Genomic DNA, 12,507 nt, shown 5'->3' on the forward strand with positions numbered 1-12,507 from the left:
TTGTTGGGATGGCTATGCATTGTGAGGTCTAGAATTATGCTACTTCCATAAGGTTATTCTTTAATAATGAAACTGTTGTATCAAGGTGATTTTGAATGTTCATAATGAAAGGCTTAGACAAATCATATTTATTTTGTTCTGACATGCATTAGAGTATGTAAAAAGAAATGTATGATAACTGATGTCAATTACAAAATCAACAGGGAATCCACTTTACACCTTTAGGAATAGACTGAAAAGTAGTGGTCATATGGTTCGTTCACCATACTCATCCACTCATATGAACAATGTTTCTCATTCTGATAGGTACTCATTCCATCCACACAGTTGTGTATGCAATTATTTCTGTAACTACATGTAAAGTCTTTCAAAAACTGAAAGGTTTTAGCATAGATTCATAGGTAAGTACTAGTCTTGCAGCCCTTGTGGACCATTTTAAGTGTAGACAATTTCCCTTTTTTGTGCAGAAATGAACATTCCCTTTGGTTAGAGATTGGTCAATAATATACCATGGTCAATAATTTTATATTACCCCCAATGAGAATAACTGTGACCATACCATAGATAATTTGAGAGGACCCACACATGGTATAAAGCATTTAGGAACTGCTTCTGTCCATTAGTAGTATAGGGGTAGCAGTTCTGGGGTAAAGTTTCTATTTCCTACCTGTAGACCCAAGTTACTCTTGATTGTGGACAAAGATGAAATTTGTTTTACATGGATGAGGAGTCTGTTCCAGGCTAGCAGCACTCTCTGGGAGATATACCTGTCCATCCAAACCATTTTGTTGATGTCGAATAAGAGGTATAGATCCATAGACTGAGAATTTCTGATGCCATTTGACTTGCTGTTGTGCAGTAAATCCATCAGTTTTGGGTCAGAGGATGCCTTGTATGCCAGACACAGGTCACCTCTGAGCAGTCTGTAGGATACCAAAAGTAGTGACAGGGTTTTGAGTCGGTCAGTGTAGGATACATTGTTTAGGCCTTGTATCCCTTTACTAAGATACCTCTGTGGGCTTTTCAGTTGTTACGTGTGTCTGTTCAGATGCATGCCAAAGGGGGCATGACACTTAATGACTGGAGTAATAAGGGCTGAGTAAATGGGGACAGTGACATCCCTAAATCTAGATACAATCCATTTGTTTACAAGCTGTGCAATACATAAGGACTTTCTTAGGTCACTGTCCCTATAAGTTGTCAAATCCCAAACAACTAGTTCACCTCTTAGGGAAGTATTGATGATTTGGTAGTTTTCTTGGGTAGACGACTTCCAAAAGGATATAATAATGTATCTTTTTGGTATATAGTTTTAGTCCATGATTTAGGCACCAGTTATTTATTTTAGACAAACCTGCCTGCAGGATGGCTAAGCCATTTGGGAATTCAATTTCTGCTCCTAGCTTGCAGTCATCTGCAAACTTAGTCAGCTGGACCCTTTTGGTACTGGCTTTTACTGCAAATAAGTAGAGGCTAAACAGGAGTGGTGTTAGTACAGGACCCTGCGGGATTACACTGGTGACTGGTCTCTTTGTGGAGGTATGTAACTTCTCCTATTTTGATTTCCTGCATCCTATCTGTGATCCAGTTGACATTCTAACAGGTGGCATAGGGTTTAGTACCAGTTTATCTAGCTTTTCTACTATCCCTGAGTGGGGAATTGGATCAAAAGATTTTGCCAGATCTAAGTATGCAAAGTGTACTGTTTTGCCTTCTTTCATGCATTGCATGCTGTGAATGGTAATGTCTGATAACTAATCTTGTTTTTTTAATATGGAATGTGTAGATTTCATGGCATAAAGCAGAATTTGCCATACCACTAATGCTCTATTTTGTACTTCACTAACACCTTGAAACAGACAGATGTACATATTTGGAAGGAAGGGATGAAAAATTGAGTTTGATAAAATAAGAATTCCACAATTTTTATTCACTTAAAGAGAATATTAAGATTATAACAGCTTATCTTTAGAAGAAATGCTCATGGTAAGTTAAATGAGACTAACATTTAGGTTGTTTCTGTCAAATCTAAAAGCAAAAACTCACTCAGAGAGGTCAGTTAGCTCAAAATAGGCTGCTGATGCATACAAAACACTGAGGCAGTCTATACATGGTGGTGATGAAGTCTATAAGAAATACAATACTTATGACCATAAATGGATTTAGTTCATATAAGCCTGTTTGGAGCATATGTGTTAAAATTTGGTCACTGGACACTGGTCACAGTTTTTCTGTGAGGAGACATACCAATTAAATCAGGAGAAAATCTTCAGGGACTAAACTTGTGTGTGAGTCTCAAAAAGAGACAGCAGATTTAAAGAGCAGCACATAGCTTCTAACTTATTTGACATCAGAGTTTTTGGATATGTGTATATAAACTGTTGTTGAAACCTGCAGTTGTACCACTAGAGGGAAAACAGACAAAGTTTAATGCTTTCATAATTAATTGATATAGAATCCATTCTTTGTTGGAACTAAAAATTATCCTTTAATAAAGTCCCATGGATTCAATAAACTCCGTGTAGGCTTAGCACAAGGAGTTTACGTGTTTGTGCAATGAGCAGCAGTGCTAACTGCATATGCATGTTGCGCATTGCATTTTCACAGATACAAGCACAGTTTTGTGTCCAGTAACAGTGTTGCCAGTCAGGAAACCATGCAAATCAGCATGGACACCTTCAGTCAGGCAGACATGTTTACCTACAGACAAACTAGTTCTGGACGATTACATGGACAGCCACAATGACTACCAGAATTTAATTTAAGGCAAGGAATATAGTTCTAACACATTATAGGAAAGCGTAGTCAGTGTAGAGTACAGTACAAACATGTTTTATGCATAATGAAATGAAGGCTTGGTGGTGATTATCAGTGGTACATAGACTGCATTATAAATGCACTATTATGGAGAAGTGTGTGCATTGAAAGGGGCCACACACATGAATGGTAGGAATGAAGAAAGGGTAAGAGGACAAATGAAACATGGTAAAGTACACCAAATAAAGGCATGTCAATGTACATACACAACAAAGACAAGACAGTCGTGGCATGAACATCAATTGCATGTGTACCTATTATACTACCTACTGCAGTTTACACCTCCTGTGTGAGTATAGTCATATCATCACACAGTTATTCTATATTATGTGAGTGTTATACAAGGTCACATATCAATGAAGATGATTGTGATATAAGCACCCTGACATGATCTCTGGAGAGGACATTTATCAAGGACGGTATATATAATAGGGGTGTGTGCATATTGTGAAGATGTGCAAAATGATTTGCTGGAATATGAATCTAATCTCAGCATAGGTCTCAACTATTCAGGACACAAAGCAACAGGCTCATGGAAAGCAGCAGATAGAAGCATACATACTCATGGACAATATCATAAATAATACCACCATTAGTCTCTGTCATTGACATAAAATATGTGATAGTGACTTATACGTGTTCTGCATGGACACAAATGTACAACTGGAATGATTACCCAGTAATCTACAAGGGTAATCAAGCACACCTTCCTCAAAAATTACCACTTTGTGTAGATATTAAGAGGGATGGTGTTAAACGTGTGGTTTACATTATGAGCAAGCCTGGCTAATTGTAAGGTTTGCATGACATATATATGCCACAGTCCACACTTGAAAGAATGTAACCCATGCCATCAATGTTGTCAATGAGCTCTGTATTCACTGGGTGTATCAGAGGAACACATATCAAAAATGCATCTTGTGTAATATGAAGAAGTGACTCCTGCATTGCCATGTCCTAATGGTTATGCATCATAAAGAATATTTATATATGAACCAAAAGAAGTGTGGAAGCTCACTGTGGCAAAAGGGTTATACTTGAGTAAATCATCCTTGGAAGTTGTGTGGTGACGTACATGCAAAAGGATGCATTGAACTCAATTATTGGTGGGATGAGGGCTGTGAACAATGGGATTATAATGTCCTTTGATGTGGATGGCCTGGCTATACTTAAGAGTTGTGCTACATACAAGGGATTGGTCATGACTGTGGGCACATGCTGGTGAAGCTCTGGTTGCTATCTACCTGAGTACCCAAGTCACATAACACTTGGTATGCTCATGGGGGTGTGCTGTCTAAATTGTAATTAGTGTGTCTATTTGCTTTCATAAAGGAACTAATCATAGTTTTTGGGATCTATGTCAATTCTTCAAATGCTCACAATTTCGAACATTACATGGTCGAGACCAAATGTTCAAAATTGCAAGTGTTCAAAGATTGACTTTCAATGGCACCGTACGGTGTAGATAAGGAGAATTTCTCTTTTCTGCATGGAAGTGTGGTCTCGAAGTTGGTATATATAAGTAGGGGGGTGAGGGGGTGCAGGGGGGCTTGCCCCAGTGCTCACACTGTTAAGGTGTATTTTTCTTTCTTTTTTTTTTGATATTCGAACATCCAAGTGTCGAACATTTGGTCTCGACCATGTAATGTTCGACATTTTGGATGTTCGGATATTTAACATACACCCAGTTTTTGTTAATCTACTTGGTCTCCATGTCTCTGGCAACAATTCTATGTGTATGTTAATACTTTCTGTATTATACCAATACCATTTTTTGATTCAATGATTGTCCACAATTTGTAGTATTGCACAAAGCTGGCTAGGTAGATAAAGGATGGATATGTTTGTCTTGACTTTGGAGACATAAATACAGAACAGGAAAGGGTCTATTACAAAATTCTGCAGTATAGACCTGGTCTCTGGACTCTTGCTAGAGGTGGCATTCACACAATTCACCATTATGTGTCCTGTATGCAATCCCTTTGTCTACTCACTTGGTGACATTGGTATTTATGCCCAGTTGAGACAGTTTGTCTGTAATACCTGAGTGTGGATTTCTGTCAAATGCATTGGCCAAGTCAAGTTTAGCAGGGTGATAGTCTTTTTCTCATTCATGCCCTTGGTGACATTCCTGAAGATGTCAAATAGATTTAATAGATATGATGTAGCCTTAGCAAGTAAAACAAGGGTTTGGTATACAGTCAGAAGATTACCTGTATCCTTTTTATAAGGTCCATGATGAATTGTTGGTCTGTCTCACAGATGAGGAGAGTCAGGAGTAGGGGAAGAGTCAGGAGTAGGGGGTCTATAAGTCCCTGCATCAGATGACAGTCCCCCCCACACAGATGGATAACTGGTGATGTACACCATTCTGTTGGGAAATGGACTACGTAGAGGCTGTGTTTGTGTAAGGATCCATCTGTGTCTGCTAGGTCAAGTTTTAAGCATGCTGTAGGCAACCATGGATGTTGTCAGGGCCCATTGATTCTGTGTTTGCAGACTTAGAGAGTGCCCAGATGAACTGCTCTTCTGAGAAAATAAACTGAATAATGTTTGCATGTATACTTTGGCTGATGCCCAGTGGCGACAGGTGGGTGAAGTGTGAGTCAAAGTGTCAGCTAGCAGATTGTTTATTTTCCCAGGTTGAGTATGGCTGGGGGCATCCACAAACAGCTATCTGCTTAGTTGTCTATTCCCCTTAACATTTCACACTTATTTAAATAAATGATTTGTGACAAAACCTCCAAATACAACCTTAGTTATGCATCACATGCCACATGGAGGCACTGTTCACACAGTCATACAACTCTACCAATGTCATGCAATTACATCAATTGCACATCATCGGCCTATATGGTTTTCATTGGAAAGCTGTGTTTGAGCAGTTTAATGTCATATAAAGACACATTGCAAATTAGTTGGTTGTGGCTCATGCAGAACATTTACTGACACACAATGGTATAATCTTTAAGAACACACCATGATTGCACATACAATGAATTCCACAAGGTTGCAACTGAATCAAAACATGTGGTATTTTGTGTGTTTCACAGCATGTGGATGAAACAAGATTTATGTGGCCATGTAATCAGTATTACTTTGTATTAATGTATATCCCAGAGCATTTAATGACAGTAGGTATACACATGCACACCTCAGACATACTGCAAGTGTCAGTGTGATGGTTGTATGAGAACTGCATAGAATGTTTATCTACTCATGCCTTAATAAGCCATCAATATACATAGTATCATCCCATGTCAACTGTTCTCAGGAAGCATATTACTACAGCTGCTGTAGAAGGAACCTGTAATGAAATGGCAGCAGCAGCCATCAGTACATTACCTCACATTACAGATTGTAATGCACTGTTGTAGGTCTAATATATATACACATCACAACATAGCACATGTCAAAGACAGCAGCATTGACATGTGAAATGTTCATAGGGTCATAGGACATTACTAAGTTAATGGCCATCACATAAAGTCCTAGACATTACTATAATATTTAAAGGAAACTCACTATATCTATATGATGAAAGATAATAAGGCTATGTGTGTATGCGTGTATTTCTTTGAATGCATTACATCGTGCCCCTTTCCATATGTGACATGTGATATTTGCTTCACCCCATGACAGAATTAGCAATCACACATCCAGCGATCTGGAGATGACTTGCATGGGAGGACTCTTCTTCATGATGTGTGCATGCATATTTGACATGAGAATATCCTACACTCCTCTGCAGGAAGGATGTTATGTGGCCAGGGGGAAAAAGAGGATGTTGGATGCATGGAGCTATATTAAATGATCTCCTAAGTGGTATAAAACTGAAAAATGATTGAAAAAAAATCATACAATGACTTTAATGTAACACTAACCACACACAGAGGAATAGACTGGGTTTGATATGAATATTATATTTGTGCAGGTATACAAGCTGAATTTCATACAGTGTAATGGTAGCACCATCACATATGCCTGAATTTAACACTGCGACATTGCACTTTGTGGAGTATAATAGCATCATTGTATGCTGAGAAGAATATGTTGGGATGAGTGGATGACATAGATATGGAGTTACATCTCAGTGTAAAATCATCTCAAAAACATTATTTGTATGGATATACACTCAAGTTGCCTGCTGTCAGATTAAAACCCATAAACATCTAGTTACAGAAGCTGTAGAAGACAATACTTAACATTACTGTCACAGCACAAGTTTGACTTGAATGATGTCCAGAGTGGACTTTATACAGGATTACATCATCAGTGTATGTTACAATAAAATATTTGGAGTGTCTAACATAGCTGTGCATTTACATGGTGTTTTAAGACTGGCACCCTTCTGATTTTTGAATGACTATACACACACACCAGTTAACCACAGTGAGATTAGAATCCCTACCTATCTACAGAACACAGTACTTAAAGCAAGAGCCACAAGTTTGGCTTTTATAGTTTCAGACAACATTTTATAGCTGATAACATCAGCAGTGTATCTTTGTAAGAAGAAGATGGTAGCAAGAGTGTTTCACATGCTTTTCTGAAATGGTCTCTCAAATGTGAATTAACTGAACACAAACACACACACACACACACACACACACACACACACACACACACACACACATGCACAAGCTGACCACAGTGTGACTAGACTGCCTACCTATCTATAGACAGAACGCAGTACTTAACAAAAATGCCACACATAAGTCTGACTTTTAGACAGCTCCTGGACAATTTATAGTGGATAACATCATGACTGGATGTTTGAGAGAAGATGTTGGGAGGCCTTTATGAAATGGATGTGTAGGCATGTTTGTCTGTCAAAAAATTTGTTTTCCGGGGGACTGGATTGCTGACAGTAGGATAGAGACTCATAATCTTCTAACTAGACACACACACCAGTTAACTGCAGTGAGATTAGACCCCCTAACTAGCTAGTTATACTAGCTAGAGAACTCAGTACATAACACAAGTGCCACAACACAAGTCCAACACTGCTGCTGGACAGTTTATAGAAGATGACATCATCATTGGAATGTGAGAAGATTTTGTGAAGTCTGTATGAAATAGCTGGGTAGGCATATACAACTGTCCAGTTCTGCATAGGACTGCACACACATCCATAAAGACACACCCATAATGTGGCTGCTGTTGCAATTTAACCCACACATACATATTTTGTTCCCATACACAGAACACAGTAGTTAATAATTGCACCATCCCTGATGTATGTTTTTGCCTTGTCATAGTCATCTTTATAGATGATACCATTATCATCATTATACAATATGGGTAACATATCCTATCATGAGAGTGGTGTGCAAAGTGTTGATTTTTGTATTTATTGTTTTGTTTCCAATGTTCAGGTATACCTTAAAAGGCAGCTTCTCAAACTAGATATGCAGTTGTTTCTCAGAATGTTGTGTGTACATTACACAGTTATTGTCCCATACAGACACACACACAAATCTTGTGATCAGCATGGATCCAACTATGTATGTACATGTGTTCATATTTGTGAAGAGTTGATGTCCACATTAATATATGTATAAGACAATCGTAATGTGTATTGTTAGTATAAAGGTTTAGATTACATAATGCAGGTGTGCTATTTATTTAAGTAGTGTAGTTAACATTTGGGAAATATTTGGGAAATACTACTGACATACCCATTTTCAAGTACATGGATGGGGGGCACAAATGAGTCTGAGTAAATATATGTTCAGGCAGTAACCATTGCCTTTTCTTTGGTTGTATATTTACATGGATTATAATGGGATGAAGAGTAACAGGGCAGTACCCATACTAATTCATGCCAATCAGCTCTTTCCATAGAGCAACGCTGAGCAGCTGGTTTGCGAGATCGATGGTAAAGTGTTTGAACATGCAAGATTTACGTTTCTTGACTACCACTTGAAATTGAGAAGTACTTATGCATATTGGCTATGGTAGAAACAGCTGAGAGATATTATGGTGTTCATAATGTAGTTTATATTGCAAATGTTATGTCAGAAACTTTATGACATGAAGGACTGTTTTCCCCATTTGTACAGAGTTCAGGGGTGAGTAAACATGGGTCTCTGCTTCATTTAGAAAATAATGATAGTAAAATTGGATCACCTTCCTCTGTGAAACATGCTAAATGGAGAGGCATGGCAGTCAACACTATGGACAGTACTGAGTGCCTCTGTGGCAGCAAGTGTAAGAGTAGTAGTTTTTTTGCAGAAATGATGCAGGGCTTGAATCCAACTCAATCTAATTTTTTAAACATATGTATTCAGGATATAATTAAATAATAATAATTACATGTGATAATATTTGCAAATGTGTGAGGAAATGACTGCAGTGAATTACTTTATAACAATGAACACTACTCAACTGATTTATGTAAACAGTACATATATGGATTGGCATATTTACACATTCATCACTCTAAATAAATATTATGGAAATATTTAAAATGAGTACCTTTATTCTGCTTTAACTGCATTTTTCCTTGGTGCAGCAGATTTAGGCAGAATTGCATGGAGGTAATCACACAATGCTGTAGGACATGAGGAGCCATTCACTGTAGATCAGCAATGGTGTGTGATGCCAAACTCCGTTCAAATGCAGAGGACAAAAAGTGAAGGCTTTCACTGTCGATTTATAATTTATGTGTGTGGTATGTGATTTTAATTCTTGACAAGATTAAAGGTGTAAAAATGGGGTATATAGGAAAGTAGTGAAATGGGGGGCAAGCAGGGGGAAGAACAAAGGGAAAGCAATCTAGGACTGTGCAGGAAGGAATTAGGAAAGAACCATAGCTATCCACCATGATTAGAATATTGGATGAATTTTGAATTTCACCTCAACAAAGATAGGTAACAATAACATAGTGATGTTGTATACTCAGCTGGACTGAATCAAGTGTGTTAAAAAGGGAAGCACTTTACATAATCGAATTACTGAAATCTCGAATGTCATATGGTCGAGACCATATGATCGACATTTCAGTAAATCGAATATGTAAAGTTTTAAAAAATAACACTTTACTTACCTTAAAACATTACGTGCACACAGAGGCAAGGCTTCTTGTATGCTCTGTGTGTACATAATGTTTTTATCTTTTTTGCGGTGTTGACAGGACGTGGGAAATCTCCCGTTTTGCACTTCCGCATACAGCGCAATATGGGAGATTTCCATTTTCCCCACTGTAGCGCGATCTCAGAGTTCGTATATTTAAGTAGGGGGTGTGTGGAGGGCACAGCCCCCCACATGGGGGGTGAAGCGATGTTTGACTTTTTTTTTTTTTGGGGTTTCATTTTAGAAGTTCGAGTTTCCAAAACTCGATCTTTTGGTCTTGACCATATGAAGTTCGAGATTTTGGGAATTCGAGCTTCTAAAATGAATCCGTTAAAAAGACACATGTGTGAAGTGGACAGCTGTGTATGAGATTATTCTTTTTGTGGGACAGGTGCTCATTTTTATTTTATTTCAGTAAAAGAGGCATGTAGGATAAGGGACATAGGTATGTCAGGGTCAGGTAAGTAGGAAGTAGGGTAGGCGAGGAAGCAGTTGTAGACAAACAGGACAAACAAGACAAAGGCAGGGATGTTGGGGGACACCATGACTGGGAATAGGGAGGGGACATCAGATGCCAATGCCTGTCAAGCATGGGGAAAGACACCATCTAGTCCTCACCCTCAGGACTGTCATCACCATCCTCCTCATGAGCTTGCTTTTGGAGTGCTTGATTTTTTTCTCTTCCCAAGCATTCTGGCAAGCATCTTCTACATCTGGCTGAGGTGTGCACCAATGGTACTTTTCAGGAGCTCATGCACCATGCCTGGCATCTCCTGGTGTTTGACAAAATCAATACCACCATCAATACTCCTGGAGGGTACCACTGCACCAGCTGCCAGGGTAATGCTACCTGACATGGATGGCCTGGGTAGTGCAGGGGCTGCAGAGGCATTACTGCTAGGTCTGGTCCCAGGTATGCTTGGGGACAGTGCAGTAGCCATTGGATGGGGTGGCAGACTGAGCAAAACTGGTTGGCCTACCTCCCTGTGCTGGAAAACATTTTGTCAGTTGTCAGAAACTGATGACATTGTGACCACACAAGAAAAAATAAATAAGAGAGAGAGAAATTGATGACATCAGAAAATTGTGACCACACATACAAAAATATAAAATATAAATAAGGGAGGGAGCAAGAGGGAGAGAGCGAGAAAAAAGATAATAAGAACTATTATATATCACATACAATAAATTACTAAGATATACGTTTACTTTACATTAAAAACATCTCTTTAAAAATGACAAACTAAGAATGATAAGTGTTCCAAGTAACCCTTACAATGTGCATATATTGCACACATACTTTTTCAAATAATACAGATTAAGTTAACAGCACAATGTTTATGTCAATTTAGTTGAAATTATTATGGAGTATTTTTAAATTATTTCATGATATATTGGTTACTTGTGGGGTTCGAACCCACATCTGAATTCACTATTACAGTTGATTACCACAATTATTTTGAGCTACAGACTGAAGCATAAATGCTTGATTTTACAATTAAGATTTGTGTGTTTAATTTGCTAGTAATGTATTGAAGAGCAATACTTTTGATAAAATACTAATTATTTTGTGCAGCATACATGCCCCTTGCTTCTCTTAATCTTTGCAAATGTTCAGCATGGGCTTCCCTGTTGACTGTAATCTCCTTGCTGTCTGCAAATTAAAAAGGAGAGAAAAAGAGAAGAACATTATGCATACACATCTTGGCTACATCCAGCTGTCCATATAATTTAAAGAATCTTTAGCTGTATTGTTAGACAACTGTGGGATATCAGCAGTGATATACTCATCCAGCCACTGGTTGAGTTATGCCTGCTTGAACCTTTTCAGATCATTGAAGTGGTGTCTGCATTGATCTCCAGTGCATGGAATGCCAGTCACACTGAAGACAGCCTTGGGAATACTATTCCAAGCCTCTGATTTATATTGAGACCCAGTATAGTAAGTTTGTGTGATGTTAAGAGGAGAGCAGCAGTGTCAGAGAGGAATGCAGTTTAAGAAACAGGAATGGTAATGTGAGAGTTGGCATTAGTTTATGGGTCGGTGGCTGCTGTACCAGTTATTTGATTTAACTTTGCAGACATGTATTAGGGGTATACATGTTATAATCTGACACATTTTCGGTGTGGCTTTACACACTTATAAAATAATTAGTACAATGTGGGATTCAAACCTATATAAAATGAGCAGTACATAATCTTACACATAGGTGTTTTTCCATCCTTGCCACAGAATAAGTGCTTGTCAGTCTTGCTCATTAATTATATAGACACATGAAAGAGTGAGTGGTTAACCATGTATGTGTGTGGCCTGATAAGGTCCTGATTTATACATTCATGTATATTTGACTATCACTGAAGCATGAAGTTCATCCCAGTGTAGAAAATACATCTTTGAGTACAGGAAAATCATTGTGAGCATACCCTCAGTCACACATATAATTCATATGATCTCCAGTGCTACACATAGTTATTGTTATTTATTATTCTTTACATTGTTCTTTAGTTTTTTTTTTTTTTTTGACTGGACAAGTATTAATACAATTTGGAGTGTGCTAGATTACAACCCTGGTTCACCTGCATTGTAGGCATTAAGTTATATCAGTTGCCAGA

This window comes from Protopterus annectens, chromosome 5.part1 (assembly GCF_019279795.1).
Source record: "Protopterus annectens isolate FY-2018-M chromosome 5.part1, PAN1.0, whole genome shotgun sequence".
NCBI lineage: Eukaryota > Metazoa > Chordata > Ceratodontiformes > Protopteridae > Protopterus > Protopterus annectens.